This window comes from Zea mays, chromosome 3 (genome assembly GCF_902167145.1).
Source record: "Zea mays cultivar B73 chromosome 3, Zm-B73-REFERENCE-NAM-5.0, whole genome shotgun sequence".
Lineage (NCBI taxonomy): Eukaryota > Viridiplantae > Streptophyta > Magnoliopsida > Poales > Poaceae > Zea > Zea mays.
This window is the reverse complement of record NC_050098.1, coordinates 54805410-54832046: the sequence shown is the minus strand read 5'-3', so window position 1 is coordinate 54832046 and position 26637 is coordinate 54805410.

Below are 26637 nucleotides of genomic sequence, written 5' to 3'. Positions count from 1 at the left end.
CCCCCCCCCATTTCTTCCCCTCCTCCCAAGGTGCAGCCCTCCCGTGTGGTTCTCCGTCGTGTGGCTGCGATCTCAATTGGAGTTTGGAGGGAGGAAGAAGGAAGGAGTAAGGGAAGAACCTAAGGTGAATTTGTGATTAACTTTTGTTGTTTTTGTGCTGCAATCAATTGGATTATGTGTTTATCTTTGCGAATCGGTAGAGGTGCTGTCCAGGAATTTTGTGAGTGGGTGAACAGCAGTAGTTCTAGGGATTTCTGGGAATTTTCGTGGGGTAATTAGTGGGAATCAGTGGGATAATCATGTAGAGCTTTGTCATACCTTTCCAACGAGTACTTATGCGCTCGATTCGGAGTTATAATTTAGGAGATATCGTCGTTTGAATCCGGGTATGTTGCTGTCCAAAAAAACAGATTTTTCAGGTGGGTGAACAGCAGTAGTATTAGCAGTTTCTGGGAATTTTCGTGGGGTAATTAGTGGGAATCAGTGGGATAATCATGTAGAGCTTTGTCATACCTTTCCAACGAGTACTTATGCGCTCGATTCGGAGTTATAATTTAGGAGATATCGTCGTTTGAATCCGGGTATGTTGCTGTCCAAAAAAAACAGATTTTTCAGGTGGGTGAACAGCAGTAGTATTAGCAGTTTCTGGGAATTTTTCGTGGTTAATTAGTGCTAACCAGTATGATAATCATGTATGGCTTTGTCTTATCTTTCCAATGAGTACTTATGCGCTTGAATTGGAATTATATTTTAAAAGATATCGCTGTTTGAATCCGGGTATGTCGCTGTCCAAAAGAGAAAAAAACAGATTACAGGGTTCAACTTGTGAACTGTTTTGGGCTAATTAGATGTTGGAATTTAATTATAAATTGTATACAAAACTTGTGGGGAATTTTATGTAGATGCCTCTGGAGTTTTTGTTTGTTACCAATGCTGTCATAATTTTGAAGTTATGAAATTATTAAGCAGCGCCGCTACAGTTTGGTGGGTGTGGGGAGAGATGTAACCCGTGGCGGGGTTTGAGTTTGTGCGTAGGTGCGGCGTCGTTTATGAGCCTGGTTATGTGAAATTGGTGCACTAAGTTGTGTGTCAAAAACAGGTGGTGGACTTCCGGATCGTACTTAGGGATTTGCCCGAACTTCCGGTAAAGGCAAGTAAATATAGTGGTGGTTGCTACCGTTTGGTTTGCATCCTATTCCCTGTCATTGAGTATGCATAAGTTTTTAATTATGTTAATCATTGAATTCTATGATGAAGTTTATTTGTTTGGAAGTATTAATTCTCAATTGTCTAATATTGTGGATGATCATAATTTGGTTATGATATATGTGGTTGATTCCCATCTTGGATGAAGTTGAAGTGTCTTTTTGAATCACGTTATATGAAGTGTTGTAGGCATGACATGCACATCGCATCATCCATCTTGCATTTTGAAGTTATGTCGTGATCTTATGGTCCGACCGTACCGGTACATTTTTAGCATCGTATGTTGCCCGAGGAGGGGTACGATGCGGCTTCATATCCTTAGAGGTATGAAGGCAGAAGTCATCCTTGCATTTGCAGACATTTGCATTCATGAGGAATATATGAAGTGTGACATTACTATGTTACTATTGTGGTTTCTACCTGCGAGGTGTGGTAACTAGGTGTGTTGTACGTTGTATACGTGCTGCATCTTGGTAATAAGAAGGTTGTGGAATCAGGTGGTGGTAAAACAATGTTCTTATGTGGTTGAATAGTTTGATAATATTTTACTTGCTGAGATATGTCATCTCACTCTTGCATTACTCAATGCAGGTACTTGATACATGTTGGGAATGAGGGGAGTAGCAGCACGTCCACTTACACTCTCACAATAACGCTGCCCAGGCGCAGCCATGATTTAATTAGAAACTTATTGTCCAAGGAAGTTTGTTTTTTATATAGTCGTGCACACTGATTAATTCAGTTCAGGTCGTACGTTTATCTTCCCTTGCTAGCCGATTAATAATACTTAGTATGTTTTTGGTCATGATATATGTTTATAACCTGTTGCCCCCTTATTTATGCAATCTTGCAAAGGGGATGCTGCCGAAATTTTATATATGGACGTCAGAAGTGTAGTTCAGTAGCATTCTGGGTTGTTTGTGGAACCTGGGGTGTTACAGTTGGTATCAAAGCCTAGGCTTTAGATTCTACGCAATTTGAAGATAAATTTGACACACTTGCACATATAGGAAGGGTATGGGTTCATATATCTTCCATATTAGTATTTTATTGTATAGATGACTAGAATTTCCTTACTCCAAACCCCTTTATGGTTTGATGAGGTATGTCGTTAACGACGTAATGCTTGATATGAAATGTTACTTCTATTTAATATTGATTTCTTGATGTGGTTGTTATTGAAATTATTATGCGAGTGAAGCTACTAATGTACTTGTTTTATATACATATCGTCATGATGTTTTTTGGGATGCAATGTTTACTAATCTCTGAGCTATTACCATCATATATTTCTATATGCTTGACTGTGGATGTTTTTTTTTCCCAAAAGGATTCTTGGGTTCTAGTACTTGTAGGACCGATTGTTTTTTGAGCTTGTGTATAGAGGATCTAATCCGACTTGGTGTAGCGTGAAAACACTATACAATGGAGTTTTATGGTGTTGTTGAGTTTGATTGACTGTTGGGTTACAACCCAACTTATCAATGTAATATTTCCATGGGTGCAGTGCTTTACACCTCACCTTTTTTTGGCTAGTGTGGCTACTTGCCAACTTGATCTTAGAGTACAATAGGTTTGTCTCCATAGAGCAAAGGCAATGTTGTACTGTCTATGAAATCTTGAGACTAGAAGAACTCAAGTGAATTTTGCAAGATGACGTGGGTAGATAAGTCCAACCATGTTTACATGATAGGTTTTCTTATTGTGTGCAACCTTATCTTTAATAATAAATAGGGTGATTTCAAGTGGATTTTATGTCTATATTATAGTTGAAGAGGCATGCATATTTTCCTTCTATGGTTTGTTTCTATAGCCAAAAAGGTTATGCATAATTTTTGTTTGTTGGAGGCTAGTCATGCGGACGATATGGACAACCCGTTTTATATTGTTTTTAATCGCCGATGATACATGGTAGTTTTTTTTATATGATCAGTTCTCTATGCATGCTTGTGGAATTATTATTTGGACCGCTTTATCTTAAACAAAGTCAATGTTTAACTGGAAGTTGCTTATGTTTGTTAGTCATCTATCTCTATAATGATGTGGTTGTTGCATTAGATGGAGATTTTTATTATATGAATGATGGTTTGATAGATCATGTATGTCTACTACTTTGAATTCATCCTATGACATCACTAGGTACAAATTGTTCAAGTGCAATAATAGGAGGTATTGTTGTATGTGAGGTTAATCAAAGTAGTTGGGTTAGGTGGATTATCTTATTGAAGTCCAATTACTCCTGTTGAGCATAGTATCGTGTTATTATTAAGTGTTGAAAGTAATATTTATGAAGCTTTTGCATGAGTCTGTGTCAAGAAGTACATTAGTTTTTTTTCTTGTTGTTATCCCTCCATTGCTTTATGAGTATTGCAAATTTTATCTCTTTTGAGAGGGGGAAAAGATGTTATATGACATGAGCACCATTTGCTTCACGTCAACAGAATAGTTTTGGAGATTTCTAGTAGTTGGATTCTAGTGTAATAACAACCATGTTTTATAGAGCTAGAGACGGGTATGTCAGGTGTTTCATACATTGTCGGTACATGTATGTTTGGCCTTAATGGCATTAACAAACGAGGTTGTTGAATTCATTGATTGTTGTGCTTAGTGTTCTAACCTATTTGGTAGAGTGTTATTTAAAGACTTTGTGGAGTTGCATCCCAGTTTGGTAGTGGAAAATCCTAGTGTTGATGGCACCTGCCAATGACTTGGGTTTCATTTTATATTGTTTTTTTTATTATTGTTGATAATGTGTTGTTTGGTTTTGGGAGGCATTTTAAATTAGTTGGAGGCTGAATCAGGCTTCACTTATCTAGAATGTTTTGTAGTATGTTTCTGCATCTTTCCATAGGATGCTTAATCACCATGTTTGGTCTAAACTTTTGAGAGATATGGGTTTCTTAAAACATCTTTGTTGGTGTCTCTAGCAGAGTGAGTCTTTAATTTTGTACGGAAGAGTAGACATTGAAGACGGTATAATTTGGTCTTTGTGGATTATGAAAGTTTTAGTAATTTCATGATCTTTTCAAAGAGTATGGGTTTCTAATTCTCATTGCATATAATTGGAGTTAGGTTGCTCTGAAGTTGTTGCACTGTTGTGTCTGAACTTTAGGCGTCGTTATAGTCACCAATAAATCGACCGCGTTTTGATAGTTGCAGAGCACAAATTTGCGAATTCTCTTTAAGCAAAACTTGTAGGTATTTTCAGTACCTTTTTAATGGGTATTTACTTGTAACTGTCTGTTAAATAGATTTGGAGAGGTGGTTGCCCGGATATAAGTCGAATCTCTAATGTGCAGTATCTCAGGCTGAGTTTAGCTGTAGGTCATGCAGAGTTGTGGGCTATAAGGATAAATTTGGGTGCAACTTTATTGCAAAAGTCGTGGACAATTTTCAAAACTTTTCCAACGCGTGTTCGTTGTAGTTTAAGTTGAGTATAGCAGGAGTTATAGGTTTTTGAATTTTAGTTGTCCATTGTTTCAATCTTATCAGTTTTGAAACAAAAGAGTTGCATTGTTTTATCGGTTTGGAAACCAATTCCGAGACACTCATTATAATAAAAGTTCTAGGGAATGTTATAATCTTTTCAGTGAGTTTATATTTGCAAAATTTTGTTAGCTGCAGGGAGTTATGATATCATGTATAGAATGTGCTTGGATGAATGTGTGGGCAGACATAACATGCTTAAATTGATTCTTGTTTGCATGATGTGAGATTAGGCTTAAATGATTTAAAAGGTTATCATATTGCTTCTATACTTATATTTGTTCTAGGTGTCTCGTAATGAAGAACCTAAAGTTATTAGCCTTTCAATGAACGCTTAATCTTAGAAGAGTAATGAATCTGATAAAATCTATTGCTTGCTATTGGGACTGCATGACCAGTTTTAGTTATGCAGCTAGTTCAGTGAAGTAAACCAACTTTTCTGTAGAGATGTTATATATAAAAGTTGTAGCCAACTTCTTTATCTTACTTGTGTAAAAATTTCATGACCATAGGTCTAGTAGTTTGGGAGTTATGATTTTCTCAAGTCTAGTCTTGGAATCTATTCAGATTCTGTACAGATTTTGAAACTGACCTTGTTTGCCCAAGTTAAACTTTGAATCAGTTCTTATAAATTATAAAGAAGTGGAGTACTTTCCTTAAGATTTCCAACAAATATTGGATCACCCTTTTTGGTGACCTATAAGTTAAGCTACAACTGTTTTAAGTGGAATCTTTGAATCTGTCCAAATGTGGACAGCAAAGCCTTTCTTATGTCTTTTGACCTTGATATGCATTGAATTAACCTGATATGTTTATAAATGAAATATAGACAATTTTACTGGCTTTCAAAAAAGTCTAGGAGCGCCTAAATTGGATGACTGAGACTCCAATTATGGATTTTTTTTAAGTGAGTAGTTGAATTCTGTCCAAGTCTGGACAAAATTTACGTTTCGCATTGTTTGTCCTTTCTAAGTGTCAAATCTTGTGGTGATGATAATACCAAGGGTATAGTGGACTTTGTAAGCTTTCCATAAAGTCCTAGTTTACTACTGTTGGATGCATATTTTGTGAGTTTATGAGCAAAACAATTAACCGTTGTGCTGTTGTCTAGAAATATGCAAGCATTAAATTGATCTTTTGAAGTTACTCTTGTTTGGATAGGTTTGGTTTAGGCTATTGGAGCACAGTATGTATTGCTTTCATTATATATATTCATTGAAGTACTTGCATGTGTCAATGTTGATTTGGTGTCAGGAAAACTTTGTCCGGGTTATATAGGACTGTCTATTATCTTAGCCCGAGTTGGCAGCTTGGCTTAGCACATGCAATTGTCGGAGTCTATGATCAGAGTACGCCATGTATTCCATGTCTCTATGTTGAGAAAGTATTTGCGGAATCCATATCAATAATCGAGCTAGAGTCGATTCCCATGTAGCAAGACCTGACTCTAGAGTGTCGTCTGCTGCGTATCCTAGAATCCTTGAAGCTCGAAGAGCTGATGCGGCAGAAGTACCCCGAACTTTTCGTTATGGGGTGAGTTTTTGTTGTCGCTGATCTTTCCTTGTCGTTCCGATAGGAGCGTCGGAATTCGAGGTCGAATTCTTTTTAAGGGGGGTAGAGTGTGATACCCGGTTTGCAAAGAAGAGAAGTTGAAGGTTATTCTTTTTGTTTGTTTTTTCTCTTATTCGGGTGTCGCGCTTTGGGGATTTAGAATTTGTGGAAAACATTCACCAGTATAGCAGTAGAGTGGTTGGTCGGGAGCTGTCGTGCAAGCGAGTTGGGCCGCGAATCGCAATTCGGCCCACTAACCCTCCCCTAACCCTAGCCGCCCCCCCTTTTTCCCCCTTGTGTTGTTGCAGCCGCCGCTTCCCCTCCCCTTTCTCTTGGACGCCCCCCCCCCCTCTCCCATCTTCTTCCTCCTCAAACATTTGCAGCCCTCACCACCCAAAACCCTAGCTGCCCCCCCCCCCATTTCTTCCCCTCCTCCCAAGGTGCAGCCCTCCCGTGTGGTTCTCCGTCGTGTGGCTGCGATCTCAATTGGAGTTTGGAGGGAGGAAGAAGGAAGGAGTAAGGGAAGAACCTAAGGTGAATTTGTGATTAACTTTTGTTGTTTTTGTGCTGCAATCAATTGGATTATGTGTTTATCTTTGCGAATCGGTAGAGGTGCTGTCCAGGAATTTTGTGAGTGGGTGAACAGCAGTAGTTCTAGGGATTTCTGGGAATTTTCGTGGCGTAATTAGTGGGAATCAGTGGGATAATCATGTAGAGCTTTGTCATACCTTTCCAACGAGTACTTATGCGCTCGATTCGGAGTTATAATTTAGGAGATATCGTCGTTTGAATCCGGGTATGTTGCTGTCCAAAAAAACAGATTTTTCAGGTGGGTGAACAGCAGTAGTATTAGCAGTTTCTGGGAATTTTCGTGGGGTAATTAGTGGGAATCAGTGGGATAATCATGTAGAGCTTTGTCATACCTTTCCAACGAGTACTTATGCGCTCGATTCGGAGTTATAATTTAGGAGATATCGTCGTTTGAATCCGGGTATGTTGCTGTCCAAAAAAAACAGATTTTTCAGGTGGGTGAACAGCAGTAGTATTAGCAGTTTCTGGGAATTTTTCGTGGTTAATTAGTGCTAACCAGTATGATAATCATGTATGGCTTTGTCTTATCTTTCCAATGAGTACTTATGCGCTTGAATTGGAATTATATTTTAAAAGATATCGCTGTTTGAATCCGGGTATGTCGCTGTCCAAAAGAGAAAAAAAACAGATTACAGGGTTCAACTTGTGAACTGTTTTGGGCTAATTAGATGTTGGAATTTAATTATAAATTGTATACAAAACTTGTGGAGAATTTTATGTAGATGCCTCTGGAGTTTTTGTTTGTTACCAATGCTGTCATAATTTTGAAGTTATGAAATTATTAAGCAGCGCCGCTACAGTTTGGTGGGTGTGGGGAGAGATGTAACCCGTGGCGTGGTTTGAGTTTGTGCGTAGGTGCGGCGTCGTTTATGAGCCTGGTTATGTGAAATTGGTGCACTAAGTTGTGTGTCAAAAACAGGTGGTGGACTTCCGAATCGTACTTAGGGATTTGCCCGAACTTCCGGTAAAGGCAAGTAAATATAGTGGTGGTTGCTACCGTTTGGTTTGCATCCTATTCCCTGTCATTGAGTATGCATAAGTTTTTAATTATGTTAATCATTGAATTCTATGATGAAGTTTATTTGTTTGGAAGTATTAATTCTCAATTGTCTAATATTGTGGATGATCATAATTTGGTTATGATATATGTGGTTGATTCCCATCTTGGATGAAGTTGAAGTGTCTTTTTGAATCACGTTATATGAAGTGTTGTAGGCATGACATGCACATCGCATCATCCATCTTGCATTTTGAAGTTATGTCGTGATCTTATGGTCCGACCGTACCGGTACATTTTTAGCATCGTATGTTGCCCGAGGAGGGGTACGATGCGGCTTCATATCCTTAGAGGTATGAAGGCAGAAGTCATCCTTGCATTTGCAGACATTTGCATTCATGAGGAATATATGAAGTGTGACATTACTATGTTACTATTGTGGTTTCTACCTGCGAGGTGTGGTAACTAGGTGTGTTGTACGTTGTATACGTGCTGCATCTTGGTAATAATAAGGTTGTGGAATCAGGTGGTGGTAAAACAATGTTCTTATGTGGTTGAATAGTTTGATAATATTTTACTTGCTGAGATATGTCATCTCACTCTTGCATTACTCAATGCAGGTACTTGATACATGTTGGGAATGAGGGGAGTAGCAGCACGTCCACTTACACTCTCACAATAACGCTGCCCAGGCGCAGCCATGATTTAATTAGAAACTTATTGTCCAAGGAAGTTTGTTTTTTATATAGTCGTGCACACTGATTAATTCAGTTCAGGTCGTACGTTTATCTTCCCTTGCTAGCCGATTAATAATACTTAGTATGTTTTTGGTCATGATATATGTTTATAACCTGTTGCCCCCTTATTTATGCAATCTTGCAAAGGGGATGCTGCCGAAATTTTATATATGGACGTCAGAAGTGTAGTTCAGTAGCATTCTGGGTTGTTTGTGGAACCTGGGGTGTTACAGGGCGTCCAGCCAAGGGGGAGAAAAAGGGGGTGGCGGCCAAGAGGGGGGTGAAGGAAAAAAAAGGGGTGGCCACCTAGGGTTTTTGTGGGAGAAAGAAACGACGCCTCAGATGACTTCTATCTTTGCATCCAATGGCCCACAACCCTTTACCTCATCCACGCACCAGAGATTAACTTTTGGTCAACATTTTTTTGGGATATTACACTCTACCCCCCTTAAAAAGAATTCGACCTCGAATTCGGCCACTCCAAGCAAAACACCCAAGGTACCCCATATAGCACCACAATTCAAAACATGGGTCCATTATTGGTCTTAATTAACACAAGAACTTTTAACTTGGACTAATTGTCTAAGGAAACTACACGACCTGACATCAAGCATGAAACAACATGTAATGAAGCTCAAAGCATGTCATAGTTGCAATCAACACTCCAATTTCACACCATCAAATTTGGATGCAGCTATACATCAACATCAATGTCTTAAGACAACACTCTTTTATGAAGGGGTAATATGCACCAAGCACAACCCTTACCAACTTCAACCATTAATTTTAATTAAATGGTGAAACATCTACACCCGACGAATGTATAAGAAGATCAAACACCTCACCTTAAAGCACTATGAAACAAGTAGTTCTATTGGAACAAAACTCCTAATCTTCCTAAACCTTATTCTTGCCATCATGAAAAGATAATCATGTAATCTAACATTCCTTGCACCCCACCAAAAGGGAGAAAATTTATAGAACTAATGGAGCAATAAAGCCAAAAGAAGCCAATAACATCTTGTGCGGCATAGTTCATCGAAGAAATGCCAAAAACTCTACATAGAGCACTGATAGCCCAACAACAACACAATACTTGCTTAACCCATGTCACTATACTTCATTCAACATCTCAACTAAGAAAAATATCCAACTAGTAAGGATAACCTACACATAATATAAGTCTTCATCTACTGTAGTTCAGAAACTTACATTTCATTCTATCATACGATGCACTCAAAGTACCAGACATACAAAGTCAATAATAATAACCCCTAATCCTTCACACATTTGACAAACATATTAAGCTGATGTAAACACCACATGATCTAGGAATAGGTGACTAGCCACACCCAACCAACTCTAGGCTAGGCAAGGACTTCCTTCAAACCAATAGATAGGTGGTCTAAAAAAATGGCTCCACAAGCATGCATCGAAAAGGGAACCATCAGATCCTCAATGTATCAATACATAATCAATGGATCAAGAGAATCAAAGATTTATTCTACAATTAGTATGACTAACAGGCAACCACTTTAAACCACATCTAGGCTTTGTGGCAACTAAAACACACAATATGAGAGAGACATGTAAGCCATTCTGGCTATGAAAAGACTTCCCCCAAAAATCCATATAAAGTACCAATATTCATTTCTTTCAAAACTGGTTTCTCAACATAAACAATCATTCTTTGCAATGATAGTTGGAGCTATCCACCAACCGCTCAACAACTTAAATTCAAATTGATGATTACCTTGTACCCCAAAACACGCAATTCACACTCCTCTTAGAAACATCCACAATCAAGCATATATAACAATATTATTGTAATAAAACTCAACCATGAAAAACATGGTGAAAACAACATAGGCATACTTGTATATCACAAGCATAATAACAACTTCATTCTCACCAATGACCAGCGATATCTACCGCATTAATAAAACAATATCAAAATTTCAGAAATAAATTATATCAAGCATTAAGCCATAAACAACTTACCACATCACCGTAAAGGAATAGGGAGGGGTGAAACTATTGTCATCTGCACTCCAAAGACATTAATATATATCAAAGATATTTGAACCCATACCCTTCCTATATGTGCAAGTGTGTCAAATTTATCTTCAAATTGCCAAGAATCTAAAGCCTATCCTCTGATACCAACTGTAACACCCCGGGATCCACAAACACCCCAGAATGCTACTAAACTACACATCTAATATTCATATATAAAATTTCGACAGCATCTCCTTTGAAAATTGCATAAATGGGGGAAGCAACAAAGTATAAATAGATATCATGATAAGAAAACATATAAGACATTAATAATCTGCTAGCAATGGGAAGACAACCATAACAACATGAACTGAATTAATCAGTGCGCACGACTAGTTAAAAACAAACATCCTTTGACAAGAAGTTTCTAATTAAATCATGGCTGCGTCTGGGCAGCATTATTATGAGAATGAAGGTGGATGTGCTGCTACTTCCCACTCCCCTTGATGAGCAACAAGCACCTGCATTGAGTAATGCAAGAGTGAGATGAAACATCTCAGCAAGCTAATTGTTCCGACGAGATATTTAAACCACAAATTGAATTCATCAACATTTTAAAAGAGTCACAATTAAAAATCAGAAATGCTTGTAGATATAGAACTCAGTAGTCCCACTATAACCAATACCATCTTATTTCCTCGAACAACCACAATAGGTTCTATAACACTTCGCTGCGTCAACAATACCTGCAAATATCACTTCAATGTATGCATAGGAATGCAATGTGTAGGTACTCTATCTTCATACCTCTGGGGGTATAAAACCACATCATCTGCAAATCTCACTTCAATGAATGCATATGAATGCAATGCATATGTCCTCTGCCTTCATACCTCTAAGGGTATGAAGCCGCATCGTACCCCTTCTCGGGCAACGTACGATGCTAAGTTGTACCGGTACGGTCGGACCATAGGTCACGACAAAACTTCATATGCAAATGAGTCATGCAATGTATATGGCATGCTACATTTATCAATAAACTTCACTTCCTTCAGATACAACACAAACCTCAAATAATACTTCATTTACCTTCAGATACAATACCAACCTCAAATAATACTTCATTTACCTTCAGGGGTGTGAATTAATCTCATGAGTCATACTCAAATCATAATCATCATCAATATATGATTGAGCATCAGTATAATGCAAGCAAGTAAAGCATCACCATAGAGTCCAATTATGAAAGAATCTGATACTTCTGAATATTAGAGTGTAGGCGATAGAAATAATAGGTCAGAACGGAAGCAACCACCGCTACATTCACTTGCCTTCATCGAAGAAGAAGAAATGTACTAGACATGATCTGGAGTGTAGCCACCTGCTAGTGGGCATAAAACTTAGTACAAATATTTCACAAACATTTGCCATCAATCAACAAAACACTCCTACACTTGAAACCAAGACCCAGTGGAAAGACTCCCACCCTGAACCACATGCCATACAGCAGCAACGCTGTTTGTTAATTTTGTATCTTTAAAATTAAAACAGCGGTGATATCAAACAAATACTCTAGGAGTATCTACACAAAATACTCTACAACTTCAGTATTCAATAGATAATTAAATTCTGCCATCTACAAGTTCTAAAACATCTGACAAGATAACTGACTGAATCTGTTTTAGACAGCAGTATGATTAACTTTAAAATTCGATATCTCCAAAACTGCTGAACCAAAAATTATGAAATTCTTCTGGAAGTAAGAACTTTTATCCCTCTACAAAAGTCTCCATAGTTGGAAGAGCCAATTCGGCCATTTACTAGATGAAACCCACCAGTGAACAGACCCACTCATTTTTGTCAGGTAAACAGGAACAGCCACAGTAAAACAAACATAACTGGAGTTTCACAAATCATATGAATGCACTCTTTAACAATCTGGAAAGCTTATAAAATTATCTACAACTTTTTTTACCAACCCACAGTTTAATTCTGTTGATAAAATTGCCTAAATCTTAAGAGAACAGATTCTGCACAGAATTATGGGACTGAAAAACTGCTATAGTAAAACTGCAATAACTTTCTGGTCGGATGTCCGATTGAGGTGTTCTTCGCGGCCACGGAAAGATCTACAAATTATCTACGACTCATACATAGACTTTTTATTTTTTTGAGGCCACTAAGACCACGGAAAACTGGCATGAACAGAAACTGTCGAATCTGCCATTCTGCAGAAAACTAAATTCGAGATCAAAACCTAACCCCACATCAAATCCTACCTATAATCCTTTAATTCCCATGATCCACAACCTCCAAAAGCCTATAATTACAGGGAGGAACAAGGATCTCATCCATACCTAGGGTTTATCCAAGAAATCTTCAAGAGGAGATGGGGAAGAACATCTCCTTGATCCTCTCTTCCTCTTCAATTCAACGTGCCCCTCCTTTTCTCGCTCCTTGCTGCGTAGGGGGAGATCTTGGGGAGGAAGCAATGGAGGATGGCTGCCATAGGGGGAGGGGGCGTCCAGCCAAGGGGGAGAAAAAGGGGTGGCGGCCAAGAGGGGGGGTGAAGGGAAAAAAAAGGGGTGGCCACCTAGGGTTTTTGTGGGAGAAAGAAACGACGCCTCAGATGACTTCTATCTTTGCATCCAATGGCCCACAACCCTTTACCTCATCCACGTACCAAAGATTAACTTTTGGTCAACATTTTTTTTGGGATATTACACTTGGACACTGCTGGCTCAGGGAGACCACGTTCCCCCGAGTCGAGCGTTGCCTCGTTTGCTCACTAGGTCGTAGGGATAGAGTTAGAAGTCTGTGACGGTAGAACTCCTCTAAGCTAGCTTAGCTTTTGCACCCTTGGGGTACTAGGCTAGATAGAGTTGAGTCTTTTGAGTTACTGCTGTAATCATGACAAACTCTTTTGGAAGCATGGATGATGAATGATGCCAATTTTATTTTAAGGAGAAAAGTTTATGCCATGTGGAATCTTTTATTATGCAAGAATATATTGGTTTTACCCTTTTGACTCTTTCACCACGATTGAACCTTGAACCTCAGAAATGTGATGTGAGAATATACATGATTTTTCAGATGGTAGGAAGAGCGCGTCGTGGACAGAATGAGCGCATTCCTCCATCACCGCCACCACCTCCTACTCTACAGGAGCTGATGGCTCAACAGAACGAGATCTTGCGACAGTTAGCTTAGCGCAAGCCACCACCTCAGCATTATGGTGGTGGTGATCATCAGCGTCACCCCGCAGCAGCCACTTATCAGGAGTTCCTCAGAACCCAGCCACCGTTGTTCACCAGGGCAAAGGACCCACTTGATGCTGATGTATGGCTGAGGGTAGTGGAATCCAAATTCCCGCTACTCCATGGAGTTTGTTCAGAGGTGACTAAGGTCAGGTTCGCCACCCAGCAGCTTCGCGGACCCGCGCGGACATGGTGGGACCACTTTCTTGCTATGCAGCCAGTTGACCATGAGGTGGAATGGAGAGAGTTCAAGGCAGCCTTCAGGGGGCATCATATACCAGCGGGCGTTATGGACAGAAAGCTCAATGAATTTCTGGCACTCACTTAAGGGAACCGGACAGTGTTACAGTATGCTCAGGCCTTCAATGACCTGTGTCAGTATGCCGGATATCATGCAGACACCAACGAGAAGAAGAGGGACAGGTTCAGAAGGGGGCTCAGCACTAAGCTCCGTGACCGTCTCAACACAGTCAGGGCCAACAGCTATAATGAGTTAGTCAACATGGCCATTTCTCAGGAGAACTGTATCACAGCCCGTCAGACAGAGAAGAAGAGGAAGACCACTGTGGCAGGACCTTCAGCTTAGCCACAGCACTTCAGGATCGTGTCTGACACTCAGAATAGGGGACCTCAGCAGCAACAAGGACGTTGGGTGATCCGACCATAGCAGCAGCAGCAGGCACCCAATCGCACCCAGTTTCCAGTGCAGAGGAACAATCAGCCACAACAGCAGCAGTACCCCCAGGCCAATGACAACAAGTGTTTCACTTGTGGTAACACCGGGCATTATGCTAAAAATTGCCCCAGAAACCAGCAGAGGCAGGAGCAGAATGCCAACCAAAACCAAGGCAAGAGGCAGAAGGTGAAAGTGAGGCAAGGCAGGCTGAACTTCACCACCATGGCTGATATTCCAGAGGGAGCACCCGTCATGACTGGTATCTTTTCAGTTTTGAATTATCCTGCAATTATTCTTTTTGATTCTGGTGCATCCCATAGTTTTATCAGTGCAAAATTTAGTGCCAAATGTCAGCTACCTTTCCATCACACCAATGGGGGTATTACAATTTCAACACCAGGAGGCAGGGTTGCCACCTATCAAATCAACAAGAATGTGCCTATAAAGTTTGGTAGTTTGATAATCAAAACCAGCCTCCTCATTTTGGGTTTGGAGAGCGTGGATATCATATTGGGAACTGACTGGTTAACCAAACATCAGGCAGTGATTGATATTGCAGCAAGGGCCATTGAGGTGCACTCGCCTACTTGTGGCGAAACCACATTATATTTGCCCGATCAGGGTTGTACCCGTTCCTGTGCCTTCGTTACGATAGAGTCCCCAGTTGAGAGGATCCCAGTGGTCCGTGACTACCCAGATGTCTTTCCTGACGAATTGCCGGGAATGCCACCCAATAGAGACATAGAGTTCGCGATTGAATTGCAACCTGGGACTGCTCCTATATCCAAGAGACCCTATAGGATGCCTCCCGCGGAATTAGTGGAGATGAAAAAGAAGTTATAAGAGTTGTTGGACAAGGGGTTCATTCGCCCAAGTACTTCACCATGGGGATGCCCAGCCTTGTTTGTAAAGAAGAAGGATGAAAGTCTGAGAATGTGTGTTGATTACCGCCCTCTCAATGCGGTGACCATCAAGAACAAATACCCACTGCCCCGCATTGATGTCTTGTTTGACCAGTTGGTGGGAGCCAAAGTGTTCTCCAAGATAGACCTTCGCTCGGGTTACCATCAAATTAAGATCCGTGCCAGTGATATTCCGAAGACGGCTTTCTCTACCAGATATGAGCTATATGAGTTTTTGGTGATGTCTTTTGGGCTGACCAATGCCCCGGCTTATTTCTTGTACCTGATGAACTTAGTATTCATGCCAGAGCTGGACAAATTTGTGGTGGTTTTCATTGATGATATTCTGGTCTATTCCAAGAATGAAGCCGAGCACACTAAACATTTGCATACCGTACTTCAGAGACTGCGTGACCATCAGTTGTATGCTAAGTTGTCTAAATGTGATTTCTGGCTGAGGGAAATAAAATTTCTGGGTCACACAATTTCTCAAGATGGGATATCAGTTGATCCTGAGAAGGTACAAGAAGTAATGGATTGGAAACCTCCTACCACAGTGCGGCAGATTCGGAGTTTTCTGGGATTGGCAGGGTATTATCGACGATTTATTCCGGATTTCTCCAGAATTGCCAAGCCAATGACTGAAATGTTGAAGAAAGGAGTCAAGTATGAATGGAGCCAGAAGTGTGAGGATGCCTTTCATACACTGATGCAGCACTTGACAACAGCACTAGTGCTAGCTCAGCCTGACAACACCCAGCCCTTTGAAGTTTATTGTGATGCTTCTAGTACTGGACTAGGATGTGTCTTAATGCAGGACAACAGAGTCATTGATTATGCCTCCCGAGCACTCAGACCCCATGAGCAGAACTACCCCACACATGATCTAGAATTAGCAGCAGTGGTTCATGCTCTCAAGATATGGAGACACTACTTGATGGGAGCTCACTGTAACATTTACACTGATCATAAGAGTCTCAAATATATCTTCACCCAGGCTGATCTTAATATGAGGCAGAGAAGATGGTTAGAGCTGATCAAGGACTATGATTTGGAGGTGCATTACCATCCTAGCAAAGCCAATGTTGTGGCAGATGCCTTAAGCAGGAAGGTCCAGTGCAATTGTATGAATATGGATGCAAGAATCACCACACTATGTGATGAGTTGTGCAAATTGAAAATAGAAGTCGTTTCCTCCGGTGCATTGAGTTATATCTCAGTGGAGCCCACCTTACAAGAGCAAATAGTCATGGCACAGATTGGTGACAAGGGAGTTCAGGTCATTAAGGAAATGATCAAGCAGAAAGCAGAAAAATACAAATGCTTCCGTCAGGACAGCAAAGGAATTCTATGGTTTGGAGACCGACTGGTTGTCCCCAAGAATCCTGAGCTCAGAAAGAAGATATTGGATGAAGCTCACCTTTCAAAATTCTCCATGCACCCCGGCAGCAATAAGATGTATCATGACCTTAGATCTTTATACTGGTGGACCAGAATGAAGAGGGAAATTGCTAATTATATATCTGAATGTGACACCTGCCAGAGAGTCAAGGCCAGTCACTTGAAGGTAGCAGGCCCTTTGCAACCCCTTCCCATACCATCTTGGAAATGGGAGGAAATTTGCATGGATTTTATCGTGGGATTGCCCAATACCTCTTGGCACCATGATTCCATTTGGGTCATTGTGAACAGATTGACCAAGACAACTCATTTCTTGCTGGTACACACCACCCATAGGACGGAGAAGTATGCAGAAATCTACATTGACCAGATAGTTTGCTTGCATGGAATACCAAGGACTATAGTATCAAACAGAGGAGCACCATTCGTGGCACGATTTTGGGAGCAATTGCAGGAGTCACTTGGGACCCATGTAATAAGAAGCTCAGCATACCATCCCCAAATAGATGGTCAGACAGAAAGGGTAAATCAGATTTTGGAAGACATGTTGAGGGCATGTGTGCTACACTATGGAAAGGATTGGGACAAGTGTCTTCCATTGGCAGAGTTCTCTTATAATAACAGCTACCAGTCCAGTTTGAAGATGGCACCATTGGAAGCCTTGTATGGGAGAAGGTGTAGGACACCGCTGAATTGGTCTCAAGCAGGGGAGAGGGAAATATTTGGACCAGACTTGGTACTTGAAGCAGAGGAAAAGGTCAGAGTTATTAAGAAGAACCTAGAAGCTGCCCAGGCCCGGCAGAAGAGCTATCATGATAAGAGGAGGAAGCCTCTACAGTTTGAAGTGGGAGATCATGTTTATCTTAAGGTGTCACCCATCAAAGGTGTCCAGAGATTTGGAATCAAGGGCAAGTTAGCTCCACGCTATATTGGACCCTATGAGATCAAGGAAACTTGTGGACCTGTAGCTTATCAATTGGAGTTGCCACCCCACATGTCAGCAGTTCACAATGTGTTCCATGTATCTCAGCTACGGAAGTGTGTCCGCTTACCCACTGAAGTCTTACCTGAACCAGAAATTGAGATAGAACCAGACTTGTCTTATCAAGAGCACCCCGACAAAGTGCTAGATCAAAAGGAAAGATCAACGCGGGCAAGGTCGATCAGAATGTATAAGGTTCAGTGGAGTCACCATTCAGTAGAAGAGGCTACGTAGGAGACTGAGGATTTTCTACGTTCTCACTTCCCCGACTTTTTGCCCAAAGGAGTCGGTACGTAATCCAAAACCCCACCCCACCTGCCCTTTGAATCTAAATATAAGAAAAACTTAGATATTAAAGGTAGTGTAAGCTTTTTAAATGACTCAAAAAGGACTTCCTTCTGAAGTCGCAAAGAGAATGACATTCGAAGAGCAGTTAACTAGAGAAACTTGGATAAAGGAAGAAGCCACACACCAGCACACCTTCATGGCACCCCTCCAAAGGGCTCTACCTAAAATCTCAGGACGAGATTCCTTTAAGGGGGAGGGCTGTAACATCCCAGGTGTTACTTAGGGTTTTCACTCAAGACTACACAAGTAAGCCATCATCACATGTGACTTAAGTTGGGAAAAGTACACCAAATTTGGAGCTCAAGATCCTAAGTAAGTGCAACCCATCTTAGAAGTCATACCTTGTCTTTTTATGCACATATAAGGGGGGAGAATTGCCCAAACCCTAACTCAAACCCCTTTGGACAAGTGGAGCACTAGAGGTAAGTGTGACCAAAACGCTATGAAAACCACATGATCATGACTTGGGCCAATTATAAAAGATGCAGTACACTTAATCCCCTACAAATGATAGTAAGAAAGTGATTCCAAAAAGATTTCAGAAAAACCCCAAAAGGTTCACAAAAGGGTTGAGCATAAGAGAAAAATTAGAATTCTTCTAAGTCCAAAACAACCCCCTTTCAAAAAATCAAACATGTTCACCTTGATCCCAAACTCAAAACCACTTGGCCCAATTGACAAAGTGGCGCCAAAATACCTCTAGAACACCCTGGAAAAGTTTGAACCCAACCCTAAGTCGTTTGACACGACTTGGCACAAGATTTGTCTTGGTTTGGACAGCTGGGACAAAGACAACTTCCCACCCCCATATCTCTCTAACCCGACCACATCTCCCCTTGGAACTCACATGAACTAGGTAGCCGTAGGTGCAGGGAAGAGATCTCTCATAGGTCTTAGGGCAAGATTCGCATGTTTTGGCCGCTCAGCAGAGGGTATAACAAGAACAGAAGCAAAGAGCCACGTGTTCGACGCGCTCTGAGCTCGCCAGAGCACGCCCGACGCGCGCCCCCGCGTTCCCCGCGTCGCGCCAAAGCCGAGTCGGCGCCGTTGCCCGCGCCCCGCGCCTATAAAGCCCCAGAGACGTCGACTGTACTCCTCCGCGCGCGCTCGACCTCACCGGAGCACCAGATCACCGGCATTGCCCCGCGCACGGCGTGCCCGCGGCCACCCGATCCCCCGCCACCGTAGACCGGCCAACAGAGCCTCCCCTAGCCACGTCAGACCCTCGGAGTAGACCGTGCATGCCTCGGTGAAGCTCCCCGAGCAAGGAATCAGACTTTGCCTCGCCGGAGAAGCCAGTCCACGGTCGCCGGACTTCACTCGACCACCGGTGAACATAGACCGAGCTCCACGGTGAGTTGTTCTTCAATTCCTTGCACGTGTCGACTCATCAACACCTCGTGAAGCTTCCCGTGCCCTTGGATTGACCTATGTCGCCGTGGTTAGGCCGGAGCACTCGCCACCGACGAGTTCACCCGCCTGCGCACGTGGACCGGCCGATTCCGACCACCCCCGCCGTCGAGCCGTACCTCGCTGTGACCGCCAGGGCCTCCTGGAGCCAACCCCGCCCCTCGCCGGACCTCTCTCGCCGCCGGTAAGCCGCGCCGCCCTTTTCCTTTCCGCGGTTACTGTTTACATAAGGGGAGGGACCTCGGGGGAGAAGAAGAAAAGGCCAGGGGGTTTTGTGCGCTGTCAGCGACTCAGGGGAATAGTAGCGCAGGGGTATAACTGAAGGGAATAGTTTAGAAAGAACCCAGGGTCTTCGGTGCAAAGTGGATTTCCAAGAAACCTTTTTATTATTTCTGATTTAAATAAAAACAGAACTTGAAAAATTCATAACTTCAGTTTTGTTTACCCAAATCGAGTCAAACCAATTTTGCCAGATCCTAAATAATGTAAACTACGGAGGAAAAATATAAAACTCCTAAGTGTTACAGAAAACTTTAAAGTCTTGATTTAAATGATTAACTGATCAAAAGCTAAAAGAAATAAGGAAAAATAGTTACACTATTCGACTCGGGTTAAGAAAATTTAGAGAAGTACTTAATCACTTCCTAACTTGTTTAAAAATAATAAACCCCTCTGTACACCCCATTAAGGTAGAGTTTGCCATTTAAATCACTTTTTGCTTAAAGTTGAAGAAAATATAAAAGGTGGTTTAAATAAAGAACTAGGGAACACCCACATTTTTGTTAGCTTTCTTATTCAGTATAGTTCACTAGAAAAATTTATTATACCCTTGTTTAGTACAGAAGAAATGAGATATCTTTTATTTTAGGAAAACAAGGAAAACTTAGAAAAACCCTAGAAAAATAATCCTGAGAAGAAAACACTCCAAACCTTGGGATAATAAATGCTTTGTATTTATAAACCTAGAAAAATCATAAGTTCTGTTGTTTGACATTTTTCAAATAACAAGTTAGTAGTAAGTGCCTTTTTAACATTAAACTTTAGAAAATCACAACTAAATAACCACCGAATAACCTTCTGTGATTTTTGGCACAGAACCATGTTATTACCTTTAGATACCAGCAAAAATGACCCTTAGGACAGAACCCACCCCTAGTTAAGAGTTGTAGGGCAAAGGACCCCCTTTGCCCCAACTTTTGTTATTTTTGGCCAGGGCATATTCTATTTATTCTGGACCTCAAATTTATAGGACAGACTACAGTGACAAATAGTAACCCACTGTAATTTTTACAGAATTCTTGGACAAAACTAAATCATAGTTGTAGTTCAAACCCACCCTAAAAGCATAAATAAAAAAAGAAAAGGAAATTAATAGTGGAGACTAATGTTACCCTAACTAAACTAGCAAAACCCCTTGAGTACCCACTAAAACATTTAAGGGGTATTCCAAGTCTCAATCCATTATGCTTAGGCAAGAACCTCAACCCTAGATGGATAAGCCTAAAACCCTAAGGGCCTCTTATAACCAGAAAAACCCTAAATGATTAACTAACTTAGTTTTTCTGCACTAAGGCAAAATTGCTAATAAATTCTACATATCATAGCATGCATATATCTTATTCATTGCATTCGATAGATTGCAACCTCGCGGACGGAGAGTGCATCCTCGTGCCAGAGCAAGGAGTTGCTCAGGAGGTAGCCCCGGATCCAGCACCAAAGCCTGCCCCAGCTTTGGAAGGCAAGCCCCGGTTTTATGCATAACCTATTTATTATGCTATTTTACTACACTTAATGATTGTAGGATTGAATGTGCACTTAAGTGTAGGAGTTGTTTGAAACCCTAGTTGCATGATCTCATGAATCCTTTTGAGATGGATACTAGTATGCTAGGTCGAGTAGTTAATTTACTAATTAGGATCTCGGTGGAAGTCAAGTGATTTTTCTAGCACTCGCGTGAGGTCAGGAATTGGTTGTATCCATTTTGATATCATAATGATGGTGGTCTGTGGACAACGGTCCATGGGGATGCGTTGTCTACGAGACGGAAATTGGAATAAGGATTAAGGTGTGGTACCGTGTGTCAAGCGTTTGAACGTACTAAACACATGCCGAGAAATATGGTAAATCGGTAAGCCTAGTACCTGAGTGAACCTGCCCGCAGACATATCCCCTCACGCGACCTGAGACGTGGTCTCCCATTCCGGTTATGGTGGGTACAAGTGCGGTCACTGCACGACGGCAGTCGGGGTCAGTGAGGCATTGTACGCCAAGGCGGTGAGCCCTGATCTGTTGCCAGGGAATCGATGGGGACGGTTGATGTGTGTGGGGACAGAGTGCCTCGCCATGTCGTGTGTTTAGGTTTACCTTGCAAGGATAAAAACTTGATTCGAATCATCTGCTTCTCGCAGCTAATGAGACTACTTGATCCATGCTGCTACATTGAGTAACAAGTGGAAATGTGATGACTTAGAAAAAGTTGTTGATTGCTAAATGTTTGATACCATGTATGATTAGATAGGTATACATTTAGTCTTAAGAGAGTCACACTAAAACTTGACAAAGCTAAAACTTGATTTATAAACTCAGCTAGTGCTTTTGGCAACCAAACCCCTCAGCCAAACAGCTGCATATCTAGAGGTAGAGGAGTAGACTCCTCACACCGGGTAAGTCTAGTTGAGTATTAGTATACTCAGCCTTGCTTGTGGCATAATTTTACAGGTTCTCTGGAGGACATGGTTGCTGGAGTGACTTGGTCGTCCATCTTGCCACCGGGATGGACAGTCGAGTGGGACCCTGCCTCGACAGAGGAGGAGCATGAGGAGTGATGGGACAGGCTTCCCCATCTCTCTGTTATTTATCGTTAGTTTTATTCCGCTGCATTTCGAACAATGATGACTACTTTTGCTAAAACTCCGATGATGATGTAATAAGTTTAATACTCCTTAATGTATGGTTTTATGCTTTATTGTATTTGCTCTGTGCCTCACCATCGAGTGAGTACGTGGTACTTGATCCTGTCAGTGGCCTAGTCGGACTAGATCCAAGGGATTGACGGGTTATTCCCATTTAAGTGTGGTCTAGCTTCTAAGGCGGGACTTAGGCACTTAAGTTGGAATAATTCGGGCAGTTCCACCACAATATCTTCGCCGGAGGCTCCTACTCCGGTGAAGACAACTAGACAGACCTCGGAGGGACCCCGTGTTAGGTGTACATTTGGGCCGGGCCTGATGGGCCGGCCCGAAGCACGAAAAAAAAGCACGGCCCAGGCACGGCACGACACGAAATAATTTAGTGCCGGGCCGGCACGGCCCGATATATCGGGCCGGGTTTGGGCCGAGGTCACGGCCCATGGGCGGGCACGAGCACGGCCCGTTTAAGGCAGGCACGAAATGGCCCATATAAAGGCACGAAAAAGCCCATATATTTATTAAAATCACACTTCATTCCACACTTATATGTACTTGATAAAGAACACAAAGCTATAGATAATGTTAGTTAGATGTTTTTTGTAGGTTTGAATTAGAGTATGTGATGTAATTTTATTTTTGTTATGAACATTAGATAATAAACTGAACTTACGAACTTTATTTAGAGCTGATTATACTCTTTTTCTTTCTAACAAAATGATTTGTAAAAGAGTTAGTCATTGCATGACTCTAATAATTTAATACAAATATTAAGTTTGATTTTGGTCAAATTTATTTGTCTTATCTTTTATTTGTTTTTTTAAATTTGTTTTGAATTTCGGGCTCTGATGTGAATTTCGGGCCAAAAATTGAATTTCGGGCCCTAATGTGAATTTCGGGCTTTTATAATTTCGGGCCGCCCGAAATGAGCCCGACACGTTTAAGCAATTACGGGCCGGGCCGTGGGCCGAGGGCTAGGCCCATGGGCTGGCCCGGCACGGCCCGAAATTCAAACGGGCCGGGCCGGCCTGAAATTCAAACAATACGGGCCTTTTCGGGCTTGGGCCGGGCCGGGCCGGGCGGCCCGAATGTACACCTATACCCGTGTCCCCCGATCTACGAAGCTAAGCCACGCCTTCCTCCGAAGGCCCTTCCGGACCCCCCACGGGTCTGGGCTGCAGACAGGTACATGCAGAAGTGACCACGGCCAGTGACGAGGGCTCCCCGTGTCAAATGCAGACGGGAACCCTAGGTCGGGACCTAGCCCCACGGAAAGTACCATACCAAGGAGGGCTCCACAACTCTCCCCCAGCTGGGAAGGACCCTTTGAAGTAACGGGAGTGCACCGACCCAGGGGCAACCATCTAGCTACGAGTGGAGGAGTACCTTACCCCGGTGCCAAACATCTCTGTAAGTTCTATCCATAGAGCAAGACTAAGGGGTCGAGACTGTTTCCCTTTTTTGTAACTAGATAACGCATACGTGTACGACAACTCGGTGGGGTCTGCCCCCATGAACCCGGACTATTGGTCTGCACACATGCACGACAAGTTATAAAGAGAAACTACCCCCTCAGCTGTGCTCTTGTGATAGTTCCATCTTGCTGCTCCATGGTCCTACCTCGCATTCTTTCAGATAATACTTTTTAGCTAACCCACCCGTACGGTTTCCATCTGTCGGACATAGCGACATCCGGATTGAACAGCCAGGCTTGCAGTTTAGGGCCCATGATACGAAAGTGGGGAGGTCCGACAGCCTGGGGCGGCACTAGAGAATGGGACCGCGTTCCATAGTGTGGTCCGGAGCCCGTGTAGCCGCTCAGCCAAGTCCTGTACCGTGGGCCTACATGCTCCACCACCCCGTGACGGGAACTTAGTATCTAGAGTTATAAGTCCTGCGGGTCCGACAACCTCGGGACCGGAGCTAGAGAACGGACATTAGTCTCCTGGGGTGGTCCGGAGCCCGTGCAGCCGCTCAGCCTGGTCCCGTACCATGGGCCTGCACGCTCCACCACCCTGCGACAAGTGTCCCAGTATCTAGAACCGTGACCTAAGGGGGTCCGGACACGCAACTTGGCCACCCGGACTAAAACCTGTGGGTCCCGAGCATGTATCAAAGGACGATCAATGTCAGATGGAGAACCCTATGAGGTGTACTACTAATGCTTCCTAGCTAAAAGTGGTGTACAGATCCAGATCCCGGCGAGTTTGCCTCCCGAGGATTGTTGACAACATTTTCAGAAACGCTGGTATCCAACCTCAACACACCAAGCCTGCATCCCAGGCGGGGGGCCAGATACTAAGGAGGAGTCAACAACATTGCACATAGCAGGAACGGGCGTTACACAGATAAGTGCTAAATGCTACTTAGAAGGCAATATTTATTTCTTTACAAAAACAGGGGAAGACTTGGGGGCCGGTTCTAAAGAACGGATGCCCGTTCCATAGGGTGGTCCGGAGCCTGTGTGGCCGGTTAGCCTGGTTCCGTACCCAAAATCCTGCACACTCCACCACTCCGTGAGCGGGTGTCCTAGTATTTAAAACTAAATTATTGTGCGTCCAACAATCTGGAGGTCCGGCTCTGAAGAACGGGCACTTGACTCCTGGGGGGGTCCAGAAACCATGTAGCTGCTCAGCCTGGTCCCGTACCGTGAGCCTGCATACTCCATCGCCCTACGGCAGGTGTCTTAGTACTTGAAGCCACCATCTAGGGGGTTCAGACACACAACTTGGCTTCCCAGGCTAAAATCTTGCGTACATATGTTATTACATCTTGCTCTCAAGCAAATGTCATTACATGCCCTTACAAGCGGGATCCTAGCTCCATTTCTGCAGGAATGAACTACCTCCACACCAGTAAGGGTCGCGGGATAACAAGCCCCGAGCCGCTCGCCAGCGGAGGCGACCACATCAACACCGATGGCGACGGCCGCCTCTACAACGACGACTCGCAAGCAGCGACGATCATCTCAGCATGTACGCCGCTGCGGATAGGTCCTCGCCCCCGTCTTCCTACGAGGGGTGACAACAGGCCATTAAAGCCAAATAGTTGGAGGCCCGGCGACAGGCAGCGCTGATGGCCTCACCAGCGACGACAACCACCCCTGTACCGGTCGGCGACGGCTGCCTCAGCGCGCCTGTAGGTCCTCACTCCCGTCTTTGCTAAGGGAGTGAGGACATCCAAGAACACGGTCGCCGCTTCCGCAACGTCCGACGCCATGTGCGACCCACCAGTACGACCAACGATGTGATAGAAGCCGTGGGTGTGGCGGACCTGCACATGGCGCGACCGTCGCCCGTGCAGTGAACGGGCAGCCGCGCCCCGACCTAGCAGCAGAGGGCAGCGTCGGAGGCAGCGCCGAAGCCATCCATGCCAAAGCATCGGGCACGCGGTGGCTGGCAACACCCGCAGTCAGCCAGCCCCGCGTACCCGAAGTTCGCCTCCCCCGCATGAATAGTGAATGCACTTCTCCCCCGAACACTAAGGGAAGAAGCGGGCCGCTACCCACGCGGAGGTGGGGCCCCAACTCGACACACCCTCCTCCCCAGCACGGATGATGAACATCCTTGAAGCTGAGGGCAGGAGGGAGGCCACAGCCCGGCTTGCTTCTCCCAACCACAAAGCTGGTAGTCATCCTTCTGGATGACCACCGGCGAGGGACCGCAGCTGGGCTGCATGATGAAAATCCTTGAAGCCGAATGATGGTGGAAGGATGCCAACTCCCATGGGGTTGCACCCCTCCAACAGCAACAAGAAGACAAGATCAGCGACACCACCAGGAGCGCGCGCTCTCCTACGGTGAAGTCGCCAAAAGAGATGACCTTGACGCGGATCCCTCTAGAGAACACCGGCGCACCCCATCTGGAGGCCCGGAAGGTGAAAGGGCGTGGTGGTCGCAAGAGGAGCGAGGCATGTCTACTGCCCAGGAGATCGACCCCTTTTTAAAGGCAGATCCCCCCACTCGCGCCCCTGAAGTGTCACGGGTGAAGTCTCCCCCGGCGTGCACCAAGGATCCCACCTTATGACACGAGGGCCAGGCCTCGCATGTCATACAGACCAACTCTAAGAAGGAGCGTGCAACTGCCCTACGGTTACGTGCCCCTTCATTTTCGGGGCAACCAGCGTTCAGGAAGGCGAACCGCCGTGCAAGGGGCATGCAGCCGCCCGACGGTTAAGCGCCCCTTCACCT